Below are 19921 nucleotides of genomic sequence, written 5' to 3' on the forward strand. Positions count from 1 at the left end.
AGACAAAACCAACACCACACAAGCCCGCCACTTGATGAGCTCTTAAAATGACAGGCAGGGGAGCGCGGCCAGGGCGACCCTCCGCCGGCCACGACCCGGTGAGGGACGTGGTTTAAATGCAAGGTCTTGAGATTGTAAAACCTAACCCGGGAGCGCGCGCGAGTGTGTGAGGAGAAAACCTCAGTTTTCAGAGCCACTAGAATGAACTTCTCGCTGAGCCTCGGCCCTCTCGCCTCCCGAGGGCCGCTGGGGCCGAGGGTGAACAAGTCTCGTCGGGTCGGGCCGGCCTTCTAGGTTGGCGGGGCCCTGCGGAACCGGTCCGCCTGACCCGACTGCGCTCGCGTGGGAAAGCGGAGGCTCGGCCGGCCTGGCTGCGCTTCCCCAGCCCCGGAGCCGCGGCATCCCGGCCTGCCCTCCGGCCCTCGTGCGCCGCCGCATTTCCCGCGCTCTCGGCCCGCACGTCCCGGCACGGCCCGCACGTCAGGGCGCGGCCGGCGCGGCTCCTTGCGGCCCCGCCTCCGGCTCCGGTTCCGGCTCCGGCTGCGAGAGGGAGGGCGGAGGCCCTCGGCGAAGGGACGGGCGGCGCCGACCGAGTGAGTGGAAGCCTGGGTCCCGGGCGCCTGCAGGCCCGCGTTCCCGGCCGCCTTTTCCCACGCTGGGCGCCCCGAGGGGCGGGCGGGCGCGTGTCCCTGACTCTAGGCTCAAGCGTGTTGGGACCCGCTTGTTTCAGCGAGCGCACAGTGTGGCGGGTTCGGTTCGTCCCCCAGTGCTCCGCATGTGGAGACCGAGCCCGGGAGAGCCCTGGGAGCGTGGGGAGCCGGGCGTCCTCCCCGAGGGCTGGGCGGTGGGCAACTCGACGACTCGAGGGGTTCAGGGAAGGAGTGTGGGCGAGGAGGGCGGGCGCTCCCAGGGGAGGCGGCTCGCGGCTTCTCGGCCACGACCTGGGAAGCCCAGGTGTCGAAGGGGAGCCGCAGGCTGAAAGGCGGCCTGTTTCCTCAGTGGTCACAGACGCAGCGTGGTCTCCCTCCCCACTCGTGTTCCAACTTGTGGAACTCTCGGAGGTTCCCCCAGTCTTTGTTTTACGCTAAGAACGGACTAAGAAGGGTGTGCTTTTATAATTAAGGGGAAAGTTGGAGGTAGGAGTAAGGCCTGTGGGTAGCGTTCCTTAAACTTTTCTTGATATATACAAAATGAAATTATACCTGCAATCATATGTTTGTGTTTATGTGTTAAGAGTATTCATTTAAAAATGTTGAACATTTAAAATATGCCACACATTTTGCGACTTTTAAAAAAATTTCTCACTTTATCAGTATTGTAGAGTTTCAGTAAATGGAAATGTCTCTGGTCTTTCAACCTCTGAGGGTAGTGGAGCGAGGCGAAAGGACCGTGGGATATCTGTCTTGTGTCCATTTGGCACAGTCTTACTAGTACCATGCTCCCAAGATAAATTAACTTGCATTTTAGTTAAAATATTATCATCATCTGCTGGACCTCAAGAATAACGTAAACTGAGGATATTTTCCAAATGTACACCTATGCAGTATTGTAACTACCAGAACACAGTTGGATTTGATAAGCTTACATTTGAACCAGAATTTGTATAGTGCAGCTCCAGGAACACATTTGCAGACCCAGTGCAAAAGCTGTATGTACATAAATGTTTGGAAAGGTATCCCAAAGTGTGATTATTCTTTGTCTCTCTATTTCAGAGGCCCAAGAATGGGCAGCTGGTATGGATGACTTACTGATACATTCTTCTTCTTTTTTTAAATGTGTATATATATAATATATATATATTTTATATATTTTAAATGGAGTATAGTTGATTTACAATGTTGTGTTAGTTTCTGGTGTACAGCAAAGTGATTCCGTTATGCATATATATATATTCTTTTTCATATTCTTTTCCATTATAGTTCATTATAAAATATTGAATATAGTTCTCTGTGCTCTACAGTGGGTCCTTGTTATCTATTTTATATATAGTAGTGTGTATCTGCTAATCCCAAACTCCTAATTTATCCCCCGCCCCTTCCCCTTTGGTGACCATAAGTTTGTTTTCTATGTCTCTGAGTCTGTTTCTGTTTTGTAAATAAGTTCATTTGCTGATACAGTCTTAAAGAGAGTAGAAACTGTAGTGAATTTTGGGAGAAAAGGAGCATCCCATTTAAGGTTTTGCTTGTGGAAAGAAGTTAATGATCCAAGGAAACTGATTCTAGGGAGAATTTCTATTTACACCTTCCCTTCCAATCCCTTCTCCTAACATTCTCCCTTCACCCTCGAAGAAAGAGCAACATTCTATTTGCTTGAAGGTAATAAGAGCAAAGGAACTAACCTTTAATGGCCATCTATTACATACCAGATACTTTCTCTTATTTAATTCTCATAATAATCTTATAAAATTGGAATTTTTATCCCCCCCCCCTTTTTTTTTTAAACAAAGTAAGGGAAGATCCAGCTGATTTAAATATCTGTGGCTGGGAAACAGTAGATCTGGGTTTGAAATCTAGCTCTATAGTCTAAAACCCATCATGGTCTTTAAAATCAGCGAAACTGAGTCCAAATAGATTCAAGCAAGCACCACTGGTTACTGACTATTGCGGGTTCAGGAGGAAACTGTGAACAGTGTGTGGTCTTGTCTTTTTCTTCTCTCCTTTTTCTGGAAGGCAGCTTCCTAATTGTGGCTCTCCTTAGGATCTTTTGGCTATGAAGAGATTGACTTGAAGCAGGGATATAAAATTCTATGTCTTTTTCCTGTGCCATACCAAAGTTGAACCTAGAGTTTAAACTCAGTTTTCTGCATTTAGGTCTCAATTGGCATCAGGTTTAAGGCTACCCATAGGCTGGCTTGGTCAAGGTAATGATTTCATGAGGACAGACTCACATAGGTCAAACTAAGTATCACTCTTAAAACTCCAGCCTCAGAAACCAAAAGGGTGGGAGGGAAATATAGTAATAACAGAACACATGACTGCTAATTAACCTTATTAACAACTGCAAACCAGTGAACATTTATATTTTTATTTTCTCAGAAAGGCAATTAATTTTTTTTTTTTGCCTTCTATTAACTACCTTTCCCCCCCAGATAATCACCTATATCAAAACCACCCTTTAAAAGGTCAGTAGAAATTATTTTAAGACATTCAAATATAAAAAAGTATTGTTATTTTAATAGGCACTGTGGATAGTTTAATTTGTATCTTGTATTAAATTAAACATATGGTGAACAAGGTATAATAGATTTTCTATAATTTAGCTGCCAATGTGGCAACAGCAGCCAGTTACTCTCACCAGCAGACTTGTCAGTGGTTTGTTTACTAGCTTATTTGAATTAAAATAAAGCTTCGCTTCTGCTGACTGCACATCATTATCTATGAGACCATAATCCTGCTAGCAAATCCTATATCTTCCAGAACTGGCTCTTTTGTTTGGGATTACTGAGAGCTTAGCCTATAACAAAGAGGAATAAGGCATCCCTCTCATCCTCATAATTAAGTGTGGGGACTAATTTAGAAACAAACCCAGAAAGATGTACTATTTGGAGTTATATTTCTATACAGAATGGAAGAGAAACAGGATAGGCCAAACACCTGATTGTTAACAGAATGTTTAAACTATTAAGCAAGTGTACTACAGGAATCCAGCTTGTTAAAATTAAGAGCAACAGCAAATAAGGCATTGATGGCCTTTGCACGGGGCAGTAATTCTGTATGAAGGATCTGAAGGTATGTTTGGGAAGAGGAAGTATTAGGGTGTCAGGCAGGAGAAGATGTGCTGTATGCTTTGTGAATGACATTTATTTTGTTCTTTCATTATCCTAACAGACTGCACAATTAATAGTTATTGTTATGAGCAGAGTTATTAAAATACTGAAATAAAAATAACAAAACAGTTTTTTATTCACTGGAAAAAATATAACTGTCTTTGGAAATTGTTAACATTTTACTAACAAGGTACATAAAATTTAGCGAAAAGAAAAGAATGGGTGATTTCCTGGCTCTTTCCATACACCCAGCTCAAAACAGACCTTCATGAATTCTGGTAGCCCAATAAAATCTATGTTTAAGGAAAGAATTTCACAACTAGGATGTACATAAAAGCAGCTTTTACAATCCACCATCCATATATAAACTGATGCCTGTTTCTTAAAGAAGAGGGAAAACACAAGGGTTGATTTATCAATGTCCTTAACATTAATTGTCACAGATGGGAATTCTGAGGACCTATGTGAAACAAAATCAGACTCTGGTGAATTATAAAGCAGGTCCTTAGACTTTAAAAACATTTAGGCAAAGTGACAGTTCAGAACATCTGTTAGCCTTCTGTCTGAGTATAAACTAGATGTCATGGAGTGCACAGCTGTAGGCATTTTAGGCTTTTTTGCCAACATCTGTCACAGCAGTACAATAATATAGGTAATTATCAACACCTTATATAAACTATTTGCTATTTTAATTTTTAGAAAGAGTAAAATTAGTGTTACAATCCTTGGCAAAAATAATTGAGATGAATATAGTCATTTTGCTCTAAAAGATGAATAAGTGATCTGATCATTCTTTGAAAAACACACATTTTAAATATTTTCTGCAGCCAATATTGGTATTGTGCCATTTTGAAAAGCAAAATTCTAAGTGATTTTTTTGAAAAGATAAAAGTACAAGTTAAATAAGAGGGAGGGCAGAAGAGGCCAGTAATTTGCTTTTCAGAGCAACCAAAGGTGTGATATGTTTTGTGATAAAAAGAGTTTAATACCACACAATTGTGGCATTAATTGATTCCATATTCATAAAGATTAATAATTCATTTTATGATGTCAGTGTAGCAAAATCTGTATTGATGAATTATAAAAAATTGTCTCTCTCCCCTCTCCTTGCTCTTCTCAGTCCTAGAATTTTGCAGAGAAATGGCATATAAAACTATAATTCACATCTTGCCATCTTAGTAACTAAAGTTAATTTGAAAGGGTTGGCACATCATATAAATCCAAGGATGCTTCGTTGTTTTAATGCCACCTGGATATGGATCATCTACAGTGCTCCTCCTAAGGTACTGGGAATTATTGTCTCACATCTGATTCCCTTGACCTGTACAATAGTTGTGTTTCAGTCTAAACTCGAAGCAGCAAGACTATATTCCAAAGCACCTGTTCTGGGGAAGATGCCAGTCAATAATGTCTTATTGAAAGATCGGGCCCAGCTAGAGAAAATAAAGGAATTGAGCTGCAATTGGATTTCATCATCTAAACATGCAATGTAATCTTAACCAATTCATTACACACTCCTTTTGTTTCCACTACAAAGGGGATGTTGCCTTTATCAGAGGTTGTAATTCCAGTATGTTCAAGCAAAGACAAGGGAGAAATTGAAAAAGTGCTATCAATTCTACCCACAGCCAGGAAGAACCGTAGGGTCAGAAGGTCATTATCACTGTCCCATGTACAGTTCAGACTAGACCACAGATAGCTCAAGTTTCCACACTGCAGTAGAAAGGTATCATAAAGGAGACTCACAGAAAATACTGAATAGGAATAGGAGTCGGAAATCATATTCTTGAACACATTTGATTTAACACATGAAGAATCAAATGAAGTGGATGTCTATTTGGAAAATAGTCATGGATACTTAAAATTATGCTTGCTTAGAACAGTCTTGTGAAGGAGGGAAATTTTATTCATGAAAGGCCAGCGTGGCAAAAAAATGAGTCACAAATGTCAACGTTCATAATCTAAAGGTCTGGAAAGGGTCAAAATGAGAAAGAGAAGGAGGAAGTAAATATAGATATAAAAGGCAGACAACTTGGCCTGAAAGGAAGGATTAAAAATGAAAGAAAATGACTAAAGGAAAAGAGAAATGTGATAGATACTGATGAAGAATAAGGCTTATGGGGATTCAGGGAAGAGTAAATGAAGATATTGATTACCAAATGGGGTATTAGGGACCAAATGAGAATTTAGGGCCTTGTGAGTGTTAGTACGTCCTAAAGAGAGTTATCAGCTGTAAGAAATTAGTCTTGCAGAGAGAAACATTTAAAAATAATTGCTTAGTAGTATTGTTTTGAAGTCTGTTAAAGTGAGTTCATTTGATACTCCTTAGTGCCATATTTCTTTACCACTGAGGAGAAATCGATGTATTTTGATGTCTAAGAGAGGGGGGAAAAAAGAGAAATTAACCCATTTCCCAAACAACTTGGAAAATTCTTTATTTCTAATGATGAATTCTACTCCTTAAGGACATTACTTTTTTCCCATCAGGTTTTAAACATTTGGGACAGAATAATAGAACAAGGGTATCTGCAATATCAGATATCAGAGTGAGCTTCAAAATGATTGGATTAAAACCATCTTCAGTACAGTGGTGGTTTATAAGGAAATACACACTATCTCAGAGTTTATATTGTGAATATGAAGGTATATTTGTGTTTAAATATCCCTCCTTGATTACTTGGTTCTCCTTGATTGATAGGAATAATACTTTGTTAGGGTCCATTTTATATGTTGAAAATTATTTGCTGGAAGTCAGAGCTAGCTCTAATCAACCCTCTGAAATAGGCATAGTTTGCTGTCAGCATGCTCTCATCTTCTCCCTCTTTTGTGCTATCGCTTCTCCCCGCTTGTGCCCACTGCCCTCATCTTCCTTCATTAAGTATCTTAATCCAGGCTGATCTTTCCTAGGTAGTGTCCCAGGCTTGCTCCATCCTTCCGTTTTCAAAATTTGAAACAAATGGCTAATAAATAGATTCAACCTAATGTAGTAATGACTGGTAGTAACATTGTGTTCTTTCTTTAAAGTTACTAGCTTTATGGCAGAAACTCTTTGAAGGGGGAGGTGGGCACAGATCTTAGTCATTTTTGTATCCTCTGTATCACTCAACAAAGTGCCTCCCCCATAATAAATATATATTAACTCCTAAATGAATATTTGTTGTTTTATGTTTTTCTTCCAAAATCTATATATAACTGAGAGTAATCTTATGTTTTTTATTTTTAAATTTTATGTATTTATTTTTTAGGTTCCAACAGTTAGAGAGATATAGCAGTCAAGCAGAATTAGAGTCTTTAAAAGTGATATTAATTTTTTTCCTTACTGATATTTATTACAAACACATTAAAGGAAAAATTTTAAAGGAAAATGTCCTCTATAATACAACCTACCTAACAACATAACTTAAATTTTCTATATTCCTTTCTGGTCTTTAGTACACAGATAATTAAAAGTTACATTTGTAGTACACATATTTTTGGATTTTTATGTTTGTTTAATTTTTGTGTGTTTTGAAATTGAATTTGTCATAAAGGGACAAAGACTCTAAATATTAACATCTCTAATGATGAAATTTTAGACCTTCACAAAAAAATGGAATATATTTTTGGATTGGGGAGACTTTTTCAGAGCTCGCTAAGGGCAGTGTATCTGAAAGTAGCTAATCTTTTATAGTCTAAATCATAGGATCTTCCATTTTAGATGGAGAAACTGGAAACATAGGATTTTAGGGACATAAAGTAGGCCTTAGAGAAAGAGAAGATTCAAAATGAGATTTAATAGTAGGTACCAGCTTCTATTTTGAATATTGATAACTGAAGATATTTACCTGTCCTTCCCGGAGCCTATCTAGAAAAAAGCCTCAGATCTGAGTTTTTCTATCCTTATTCCAAATACATACCTTATAACAGTTTAGTCAAAAGGGTTTGGATGTGTAGACCATACTCACCGTGTAAAGAGAAATCAAATTAACATTTTTTATTATTAATCTGATCAGTCACTATCACTTTTGTATCACTCCAGAGCCCTTAACAGAAAGAAACACTGGAATGTTTTGTTAATCAAGGGATCGTATTGAACACTTTCAAGTGTTATATAATTAGTATTTTTTAGCACTGTAAGTCAAAAAGATTTGGAAGAACGGCCACATTGTGGAGTTTAGCCTTGAATGTCCATTACCAGCAAGTGGAATGATTAGAAGAATATGATGAACTAGTATATTAGAAATATGCACTTTAATGCAGTCCATTTCTCTCATTTCCACCTACCCTGTTATGATCTTACTATCTGCTGTGGTACTTATATATTCAGTGCAAGTAGTGATCCCCTTTCTCTCTCTCACACACACACACACGTGTGTGTGTGTGTGTGTGTGTGTGTGCGCACGGGCTGCCCCTTGACACCCAGTTGCAGGAGAATGATTCATTGTGCTATGCAGTTTAATCCACCATTTCTTATTTAGGTAGGATGGCATCTAGAGTATTTTTCCTTCCTAATATAAAACTAAAATCTTACAAGGCCACTGCCAACATGTAATATTGTCAGTCTAAACATAGGAGGTTGCTTCCTTCTTAAAGAAGGTTAGAGTTCATAAGATCATAGAGCAGAGCCCCCTGGAATTCTCTCCCTTATAACTCAGCTTGTCCTGAAGGGGCCAGAAATCAGGCCACAGCCCAGACAGAGAAAATTGTGCTACATGGAAAATGCAGAGCTGATTCCCATCTCACACCTGCAGAATCTGCTGTCAGCTGTTCAATTCTAAGTTCTGTGGCTTTTCTCCATTCCTGCCTGTTTGGCTGGCTAATTTATTAACTCCTTGTTATCTGCAGCAAAGACCGCATAGCCACATATTTATGGGATCAAGAAAAACATAAAAATGAAAGGGTGATTGAGCAGCCTGACTGAATGTTGTGTTTACTTCACTAAACCATTGCTGAGAGTTGTCTCAACAGCTGCACACAGTCCAGGGTGGCATCTCAAAATTCAGCCTTGACTCCCTAGCCTAGCTTCCATTCATTCCACCTCCAGCAGCCATCTAGCCATTCAGTACACCATCCTCATTTTATGTTGCAGGCAAAAAGCCAACCAAAGTATGGTCACATTTAAAAGCCTTTTAAGCAGTGAGCACCTCCCTCCTTTCCCAATTGTTCCCTGCTTTTTCACATTCCTGGTTAATAGGTTTTTAAAGCAGTTTCCCCAACTCTTTTCCTGCCACATACTGTCTTGCCTGGCATCTGTGCAGCAAAAGGCTGTTCTTCAAGAGGCTTTTAAATCCATTGTACCTCTTTGTGCCTTTCAACTGCTAACTCTTCAGGTATGGGCTGTGTTTCTTGCTTAGCATATTTTGCATGTTCCAAGCCATTCACAGCAACTACACAGCAAAAGTGAGGATAAAAATATAAATAATAAATACAGTCATTTAAAGTGATGTTCAGGGCCATGTATGCAGTTCTCTATTTGCTTAAGGTATCTCATAGATATCCAGCAAGAGGAACGTTTTCAAGAAGTGTACAATTTTGAGTTGAAATATAAATAGAAGATTTCTTTTCTTCCTTCCCTCTTCCTCCCTCCCTCTCCCCTCCCTTCCTTCCTTCCTTCCTTCCTCATTTTTTTGAGAATTAAAGTTCCCTAGTAAGTCTTGAGGCTTTAGTTTGTTGAAACACCAATATACCATAAATTAGGCTGTTTGGAAATACCCCCTTGTTTTTACCAGTAGGAGGAGGATAAGAAAAGGATGCAAATGGTGAGCATTAAAAAACTCGAATATTGAGAGCTGGAAAGGATCTAAAGGCCTGTATTTACATTTTTCCTTTAACAAGTGTTTATTCTCTGTTATGTGCCAGGAATTGTGCTTGGGCATTAGATATAAAGATGAAGAGGAAATCGTCTTTGTCCTAGAAGAAGCTCACAGTCTAGAGAGGAAAAAGCCAAGTAAGTAAGCAATTACTTAAATATGTATTTTGAGAAATAATGCTTTGTGGCTTTGCTTGAAATTAAAATGATTTATTTAGTTCAGAGATAAGAAATCTCAGGCAGGTAAGTATCCTGTTAAAATATGAAGTAAACAGGCATTTTCCCTCCTGACTACAGAAAATAATTATGACTAGCGCTCAACTTTTTTTTTTAAATAGTAGAAGTACAATCTTCTTTTTTAAAAATATTTTTATTGGAGTCTAGTTGATTTACTATGTTGTGTTAGTTTCAGGTGTACAGCAAAGTGAATCAGTTATACATATACATATATCCACTCTTTTTTAGATTCTTTTCCCATATAGGCCATTACAGAGTAGAGTTCCCTGTGCTATACAGTAGGTCCTTATTAGTTTAGCCCTCACTTTTAAATACTTACAATCGTATGTTCTTTTCAGGCTCTATATGCTTTTTCTTCAATTTTGAGACCAGTGATCTCATCATTTTGCCTAAATGAACTGAAGTTTTCTAAGTAATATAGCCATTATAAATTATTCAAATACTTAAGTGTTATAATATATTCTTTTTTCCTGGTTTTGTCTGGTGGGTGATATTTTATAGTAATTTATAGAAAACTAGATTAGCAAAGGCTCTCAACAATAAAACTGTTTGTAACGATAATTTTTTTTCTTTTTCTGTGTTGCTGCTATGCCTGGCACAAACTTTACATTTAGATTATTTTCCCATCATTTGTTTATAATTCTGTCTCTCCTTTAAAGAAGAGTTCACGTCTTTATCCTACTTGATATCCCCAGTGCCTACCATAGTGATTGGCACATAGGATGGGTTTAAGAAGGAAGGAGTGAAGGCAGGAAAATGTTCAATCTTTTCTTCACGCTGAAGTAATAAACAGATTATTTAGCCACTTGTGTCACTCCATCTTTGAAGCCACAAGTTGTTCTTTTATTTATATACTGTATAACACTTCATAGCGTAGCTTTTAAGATGAGCTGGTTGCTCAATACAGTCAACTTCTGATAGCCAGAAGTACCATATTTATTTTTTGTTTGTACTGGTTGTCTACAAAAATACAATTAAGGTAATTCCATTCAAGTAGGTTTGGATAGTAGTGTCACTAAAGAGGAAGTAACCACATAGAGTCTTTCAGTTAAAGGCCCAGGGTTCTTATTCTCCTTTTTCTTTAAAGAAAGACTGGCTTGTACCAAAGTCACACTTATTTTAGGTTAGAAATCATACAACAGTTATGGTTCATGTTGTGATCAATCATGCCTTATGTTGGACTTTGTCTCCTGTATGTAGTTTATATAATTTATAATCTTTTAAAAATTTAAAATAAACAACTGTTACAGAATATAGGTGTGCATGCATTTAAAAAAGAACTATTTAAAAAACACAAAAAGCAAATGGTTTCTAAATCTTCATTAAAGGAAAGAAAACCTGTTTTTTTTTCTTTCTGATTATTTGTTTTCATTTATTGATTAATTCAAGAATTAATTCTTATTTATTGACTACCAGTACTGTAAAGGGGTTACATAGGTGCTGTGAGGGAAACAAAAATGATTAAGAAATAGTTCCGACCCTCAGGGAACTTTTAATCTGGTGAACAAGATGACAGTACACATGTAATGTAAAGAAGAATATGATTAATGTCTCAAGGGAGGCACATTAGGAAGTAGAATTTGAGCTGGACCTTAAAGGATTTAAACCAGCAGAGATGTGAGGAAGACTTTATAAGCAGAGAAAACAGCATATGCTAAAGCTCCGTGATAGGAGTATGGCGGAAGTACTGGAATGAAGGCTTGTGTAGGTTTAAGGTCATATAGTACAGACATTTGGATATAAACCATGAAGTAGAGACTTAAATTCAGGGAATACTGGGCAGTTATTTTTTAATTTAGAAAATAGAAATGTGTTTTTTAGGAAGATTAGGTTGTCAGTCTGTTGGAAGGCTGGGTATAAGGGGAGGAAAAACTAGAGGTGGGGAGCTGAGTTGGGAGGGTGTTGTGAGATTCCACGATAAGAGTCTCATATTCGATTTTGGCTGTTGTGACCAAAAGGAGGAAATGAATATTGGATGAATATTGTGGCTATAGGAACTGCTAAAATTTGTCAAAGTAGAAGGGATGGATAGAAATAAAAAAGAATCAAGTATGACACCAAATTTTGGGCTGGGATGATAAGAAGAATGATGGTATTAGGAGTAGAAAGAGGAGAGTCAAGTGGAGGAACTGGGTTAGTGGAAAAGATGTGAATTTGGTTTGGATCCTGTTGTATTTGAATAGTTGTTAGTTTGTTAAGGGTGAAGATAGCTATCGGAGAGTGATGAAAATGGAGGAACTTGGGAGAGAGGTCAGAACTAGCGACAGATATCTTGGAATCATTTGCATTGTAATTATAGTTGAATCTCCGTGGGGAACACAGTCTCAAAAAGAGAGAGAAGGTTGTGAGAGAACTATGGACAAAACCTGAACACTTAAATGGAAGAAGATAAGCCTATAAAGGGAGACAGAGGTAGAGCTGTCAAAAAGATTAAAGGAGTATCAGAACTGTGAAGGGTTATAGGGACCAAGAAAGGAAAGAGTTTAAAAAAATGAGGTGACGTCAGTAGCAACCAGAAATGTTCACTTTTTAAAACAAGTTCTCATTTTAAAAACATTGTCTGTGTTTTATCTGCATGTTTTTGGTGTTACATTTGTCACAAATACGTTCTGTGTTTGGAAGGATATATACACCAAGCTGTTAGTAATTGTTAATCTGGAGGAGTTGGAGGTGGATTTTCTCTACCACCTGCATATCAGTCAGGATCTCAGGAGGAAACAGATGGCACTTTCAAATTAGGATAATCAAAAATCGTTAATAAAGAGACTGCTTACAAACATGTGGATGAGGTGTTGGGAAACCAGAAAGATTAGTGTAGTATCCCGGGGTTGTTAACACCTTAAGGCCCAAAAGGATGAAGAGAAGGAGCAATTTCTGGAAATAAGAGACAAAGAGTGGTGGAGGGAAAAACCACCTTGGGAGGAGCTGTGACTTTGGTCAAGAAGGAAACAATCCTGAAGGGACTTCCAGGAAGGAGACGAGGGGAATAAATACTCTTGTCCCTCGCTTGGATTTCCTGTTGCAGATTGGCCTAATCCAGTCAAGGAGCTAGATGTCTAGGCAACATGCCTGTACAGGGCAGCCTCCTGAGGCAGAGCAGGGTGGGAAAGGGTCTGGATGGGCAAGTGGAAGATATTTGGCACAAACTGTGTTGTATGAATTTAAAAACATTATTGTGTATTACTTCTCTGGTTTTTTAAAGGTGTGTGTTATAATTTTCTACATAACTTATGCATTCACATAATACAAAATTTATTAAGTACGTCAGTGTATAAATAATGATTAAAGAAAAAGAATCTATTACCTCTCCACCAAAAAAGGCCCCTAGCTTAGATGGTTTTCCAGTGGGATTTTACAGAACTTTCAAGGGACAAATAATATTTATTTTATATAAATTGCTCCAGAAAATGGAAAAAAAAAAAAAAACAAGAAAGGAGCTACCCAGTTGGCCAGCTCATTTTGTATGAAGCTTTATAATCTTGATTATCAAATCAAGATAAGGATGATGAAGATATAAGACAGATAAGGAAGATACAAGACAAGAAAAGCATAAACCTATTTCATTATGGATGTGAGTGCAATAATTCTAAATAAAATATTAGCTAACCAAATCCAATAGTTTATTTTAAAAATTACTTTTTTTTTTTTTTTTTTTGCCGTGCCACATGGCTTGCGGGATCTTAGTTCCGACCAGGGATTGAACTCGGGTCCTGCCAGTGGAAACACCGACTCCTAACCACTGTACTGCCAGGGAATTCCCTAAAAAGTGCATATTGATCGAGTAGTATTTATCCCAAGAATGAAAGGATAGTTCAATGTCAGAAAAAATGTATCAATGTATTTCACTTTAGTATTAGATCAAAGAAGAAATGTCATATGATGATTTCATGAGACACAGAAAAAACATCTTCTCTATGATGAGTTGCAGAATAAAGTATTAATACTTATTTATGAAAAATTTACAGAATATTAGGAGTATCAAAGGACTTCCCAGACAATTTACAAAAAACATACTGGAATAAATTAGAAGCATTTCCATTGAAACGAAGAACAAGAAAAAGATGTTTACAATTTTCACTACCATTTAAACAATATTAGAGGTCCCACCTATCTTTTAAGGCAGGATAAAGGCATGTTAGGATTGGAAGAAATAAAAATCATTATTTGAAGATGATATTATCTATATAGAAAATCCAATTGAATGAACATACTATGAGTACTAACAAAAGTTTAACAAGATTAATAGAAGTTGTACACTTGTATATTTGTATATCAACTCAAAAAAGCACTCCTTTTAGACAAACTATTCTTATAATAAAAATAAGGTATTATTTTAAGAAACATAAATTCTCCTTTTTTTGTTTCCTTTAGTAGAAAAATAGAAAGGGACATAAATAAGATTTGAATAAGTGGGGAGAGATACTGTGTGCACGGGGGATATGATTTAACCTAATAAAGTTATCAATTCTCTCCAAGTACACATGCAAAGTAAATGAAATTCCAATCAAAATTCTAACTGGATTTTTGAGAAACACAACAAATTCTAAAATTTATATGGATGGCTGATGGCCCCAAAATTTCTAAAAATGTGCATAGGAAAAGATGAGCCAAAAAGATAGTAGTCACCCTCAATCATCAGATAAGACATGCTATAAATGGTGATGGTGATGATGATGCTGTTGTTCCAGCAATATGTAAATAAACCAAAACAAAACAGAACTGAGAGCTTAAAAATAGATCTAGGTATATATAAAGACATATGATAATGTTTGTATCACAAAGCAATTGAAGAAAGGCAAATAATTTAGTAGATGATGTGAGGATCATTATATGGAGAAAAATACAGACTGCTAACTTACATAAAAGTTGGCTCCAGATAGACTAAGGACCTAATAATATGAGGGATAAAGATAACGATATAGGACTTCCCTGGTGGCACAGTGGTTAAGAATCTGTCTGCCAGTGCAGGGGACACGGGTTCGATCCCTGGTCTGGGAAGACACCACATGCTGTGGAGCACCTAAGCCCGTGCGCCACAACTACTGAGCCTGCGTTCTAGAGCCCATGAGCCACAACTACTGAGCACACGTGCCACAACTACTGAAGCACGCACACCTAGAGCCCATGCTCCGCAATGAGAGAAGCCACCACAATGATAAGCCTGCGCACCACAACAAAGAGTAGCCCCAGCTTGCTGCAACTAGAGAAAGCCCGTGCGCAGCAACGAAGACCTAACGCAGCCCAAAATTTTAAAAAATATATAATAAAAAAAGATAAAGATATAAAGATAGTAGAGGATAATAGAAGAAAATGTGAAATAAAATCTTTGTGACCGAAGGGGAGGAAATTTAATTTTAATTTAATTTATTTATTTTTATTGAAGTATAGTTGATTCACAGTGTTTGTTAGTTTCAGGTGTACAGCACAGTGATTCAGTTTTATATATATATATATATATATATATACACACACATATATACATATACACATATATATGTATATATATATTATTTTTCAGATTCTTTTTCCTTATAAGTTATTACAAAATATTGAGTAGAGTTCCCTGTGCTATACAGTAGGTCCTTGTTGGTTATCTATTTTGTATATAATAGTGTGTATATGTTAATCCCAACCTCCTAATTTATCCCTCTCCCACCCCAGAAAAGGCTTTTTAAACAGAATCTCAAAGGCACCAACTATAAGTCAAAAAAGAGGGGCTGGATTTGGCTACACCACAGGTTAAGGGTTTTGTTCAATGTAGTGTTCCATAGATGAAGTTAACAAACAGATGTTAGAGTGGGAAAGGTATTTGCCATGTTTAAAACCAGCAAGGGATAATATCCCCAAAATGCAAGAACCCCTTAAATCAACATGAAAAATATGAAGACCCCAAGAGAAAAATTCATAAGAGGTTAAACAGGTAATTCAGAGAAGATGTCTGAATAAACAGCAAATATATGAAGAGTTGCTAAAGTTCATTATAAAGAAGTGAAATGCAAATTAAAGCAACAATAAAATATCATTTTACAAGTATTTGCGTGGCAGCAGTTAGAAAGGTGGATAATACCAAGTATTGGAGAGGATATGGAATAGTGGAGATTTTTGCACTGCTGATGGGGATATAAATTGTACAGTCATATGCATAGCAATCCTACTCATGGCTCTGTTTTTCCAGAGAACTAGCAAAAATTTTAGTGAGGACATGTTCATGGATGTTATAATATCACTAATGGAGGTAGAGAGTTAGGTGCATCCGATAAGTAATTTTAATCAATAAGTAAAATATAGTGGATGCATACTATGAAGTACTGTGCAGCAGTAAGAAGCAGTGAACTCATTGATCATGGAAAAATCTTAAAAACATAATCATGAAAGAAAAAATAAGAAACATAATGAGAGCTATAGCACAAATGCTATTTATTTAAATAGAACACACATAATTCTTTACAAAACAACTATACCTATTTTGTAATGCTATACACATTTAAATATACATTCTAATCTCTTTAAAATGGGTTAATAGAGGAGGGAAATGAGCGTGAAACTTGAAGAAAGAGTGAAGAGAGCAAAGTGAAGAAAAAGTAAAGCAAAGGAAAGGGATCATACATGGACCAATGATGACAACATGCAGACAAATTAAGGCCACAATTAGATCAAACTGCTGTCTGTGCATCTGAAGTTCAAAATCTAACAACAAACCAACATTTAGGTGGTTTTCAGTCATTTGCTACAGTGGCTGTCTTTGTCATACTTTATTTTATAATAAAAAAAGAAACATTTTTCTTGTACTATGCATTTCTGAGGTGTCTTCTCTACTCCTATTCTTTCCTGAGAGAGACTTATAGTATTCCAGGCAGAAGTAAAATTACAGTTATGTGTGTAGCAAACATCAGGGTATTTGCATGACTTCTTGACTGATCTGAGGTTTCAGTGATCTGAGAGCCAAACTCTTTTTCAGCAGCTTTCAAACATTTTGGTCTTGGGATCCCTTCATATTCTTAAATCATTGAGGATCCCAAAGAGCCCTTGTTATTTACCATATTAGAAATAAAAATGTTAAATATTTAATAATTTAAAAATAACGATCATAAAACCATAAAATGTTAACATAACATTTTTTAAGTGAAAAATAATTATATTTTGCAACACAAACATTTAGTGAGAAGAGTGGCATCATCATGTGTACAAATCTCTTTAATGTCTGACTTAATAGAAGACAGCTGGATTCTCATATTTGTTGTGCATTCATCTCTTGTAAAATGTTGTTTTGGTTGAAGTATATCTAGAAAATCCAGCTTCATAGACATGTAGTTAGAAAAGTGAGAGGTATTTTAACAGTCTTTTCAGTTAATCGTGGATATTTGTCTTTGATATTGCACCAAAGCTCGACAAGTGATAGTTTCTTGAAGGTGATTTTCAGTGTGAAATCTGAAACTATTATCAATGAACTTTTTGTAGTTTGTTATATTAAAATTTATTGGCATGTCTGGTACTTTGATGAATCTTTTATCCATGCATGATTCTGTAATTTCATGCATTGGTCAGTTGGAAAGTGTTGGTTTACTGAGTTATGCATGTCATATACAATATTAAAAAAAATCACATTTGTTAGTTATAACACTGATCTCATCAGAAAAGTACTTAAGTATTGGGAAGCTGTGACGCTCACAGCCGTGGATACAGGTTTTCCAAAATTGTAGTTTTCATTGAAAGTTATTGGCAACTGTCATTTTTTTCCCTTGAGGTTATAGACTCGCTTTACTTTTGAGAAAATACCAAACACTCAAGTCTGAATAAACCATAGTTTGTCTGCAGTTTTTTCTTTCAGATAAAAATGGTGTTCCATGAAAAAAGGTGCTAGTAGTTCAGCTTGCAACTCAGGTGCAACTCATAGTATCATGAGATATCCACGGTCCTTTGTTCAGAATGCAGCAGAAGTGCTGTATGCATACTTCCCATTTTATAACACAGAATATTAAAAAGGGCTTGTACTGAAGGGTTGAGACTTAATAAAATTAATAATTTCTACTGACTCATCGAGCACATTCTTAAATGAATCTAGGCTTCCTCCCTGCATGGTGGTGAATGACAGTGATAGAGCGGTTTTGTGCCACTATCTTTTTTTTTTCTTTTTTTTTTTTTTAAATAAATTTATTTATTTTATTTATTTTTGGCTGCGTTGGGTCTTTGTTGCTGTGCACGGACCTTCTCTAGTTGGGGCAAGTGGAGGCTACTCTTTGTTGTGGTGCGTGGGCTTCTCATTGCGGTGGCTTCTCTTGTTGCAGAGCACGGGCTCTAGGTGCGCGGGCTCAGTAGTTGTGGCACACGGGCTCATTAGTTGTGTCTCACGGGCTCATTAGTTGTGTCTCACGGGCTCTAGAGCGCAGGTTCAGTAGTTGTGGTGCACAGGCTTAGTTGCTCCACGGCATGTGGGATCTTCCCGGACCAGGGCTCAAACCCATGTCCCTGCATTGGCAGGCAGATTCTTAACCACTGCACCACCAGGGAAGCCCTTTTTTTTTTTAATGTATCATTGTTATGTGGATTATTTTATTTTATTTATTAAACTATAGTTGATTTACAATATTGTGTTAGTTTCAGGTGTACAGTTTCAGATTCTTTTCCATTATAGGTTATTACAAGATATTGAATATAGTTCTGTGCACTTTACAGTAAATCCTTGTTTATTTTATATGTAGTGCTGTGTATCTGTTAATCTCATACTCCTAATTTATCCCTCTCCCTCCTCTTTCCCTTTTGATAATAAGTTTATTTTCTATGTCTGTCTGTTTTTGTTTTGTAAGTAAGTTGATTTGTATTATTTTTTTAGATTCCACATATAGGTGATACCATATGGTATTTGTCTTTCTCTTTCTGGCTTACCTCACTTAGTATGATAATCTCTAGGTCCATCCATGTTGCTGCAAATGGCAATATTTCATTCTTTTTTATGGCTGAGTAATAGTCCATTGTACATATATACCACATCTTTTTTCTTTTTAATTTAAAATTTTTACTTTGTTTAGAATGACATTAAATGACAAAACACACACCACGGCAAATTGACAAAAAGAATGTGGAAGAAAAGAAAAAGCTTTACACTACCAAATGTGAAATAGATAGCTAGTGGGAAGCAGCCACATAGCACAGGGAGATCAGCTCGGTGCTTTGTGACCAGCTAGAGGGGTGGGATAGGGAGGGTGGGAGGGAGGGAGACGCATGAGGGAAGAGATATGGGGACATATGTATATGTATAACTGATTCTCTTTGTTATAAAGCAGAAACTAACACACCATTGTAAAGCAATTATACTCCAATAAAGATGTTAAAAAAAAAAAGAAAAAACTTTATGAACTGCTAACAGCACTTTTTTCTAGCTTTTGAACAAAAGCTCCACATTTCAGTTAGCAATGAGCCCCACAAATTATGTAGCTAGCACTGGTAAACAGCTATTCAAAAAATTAAGATACCCAAAATCAAAGTAAGAGAAAAAATCGTACAGATTCCCAAAGATGATCACTTTTCACTTCCTTGTATAATATATATCCCCTTGGGACTTTTTCTTACATATGTAGTTTCTCTTCTTCTATTTGTCACACTCCTTCTTTTAATAGAATTATATATTGCAAAAATAATAATATTCTCTCCACCTAAAGCGTTCTCCCAATATCTGAATGATTTGCTTCCTTACCTCTTTCAGGTGTTCATTCAAGTATCTCCTTCAGAATGGCCTTGCCTGACCACCCTATTTCTCCAGCCCCTGCCACCACCAACAGCCATGGCATTTATTCACCTTTAATAACCATCTGACATAACACCTAACTTTGCTAAATTTTAGTTTATTGTTTGTCACTCTGTTTTAGTCTGTCCAAGCTGCTATAACAGAATACCATGAACTAGGAGGCTTGTAAACAACAGAAATTTATTTCTCACAGTTCTGGAGGTTGGGAAGTTCAAAATCAAGGAGTTGGCAGATTTGAACCACGTCTTCTTTATCCATTCATCTGTTGATGGACATTTAGGTTGCTTCCATATCTTGGCTATTGTGAATAGTGCTGCTATGAACGTTGGCTTGCATGTATCTTTTTGAATTAGAGTTTTTAGTCTTTTCTGGATATATGCCCGGGAGT

General features: G+C 37.1%; 1 protein-coding gene and 1 long non-coding RNA gene across 7 annotated transcripts in view; one reads left to right on the plus strand and one right to left on the minus strand.

Annotated features, from left to right (window-relative positions):
• Nucleotides 1-19921, minus strand: part of LOC309629761 (uncharacterized protein) — a 137951-nt gene that overhangs the window by 47619 nt on the left and 70411 nt on the right. The gene's annotated exons all lie outside the window — the stretch shown is intronic.
• The window catches only part of LOC309629813, a 167206-nt gene continuing 147809 nt past the window's right edge, over nt 525-19921 (plus strand). The window contains exon 1 of the long non-coding RNA XR_014245233.1: nt 525-593. This is a non-coding gene — a long non-coding RNA (uncharacterized lncRNA). The remainder of the gene's footprint in view (nt 594-19921) is intronic.

This window comes from Balaenoptera borealis, assembly GCF_965194805.1.
Source record: "Balaenoptera borealis genome assembly, chromosome: 5".
NCBI lineage: Eukaryota > Metazoa > Chordata > Mammalia > Artiodactyla > Balaenopteridae > Balaenoptera > Balaenoptera borealis.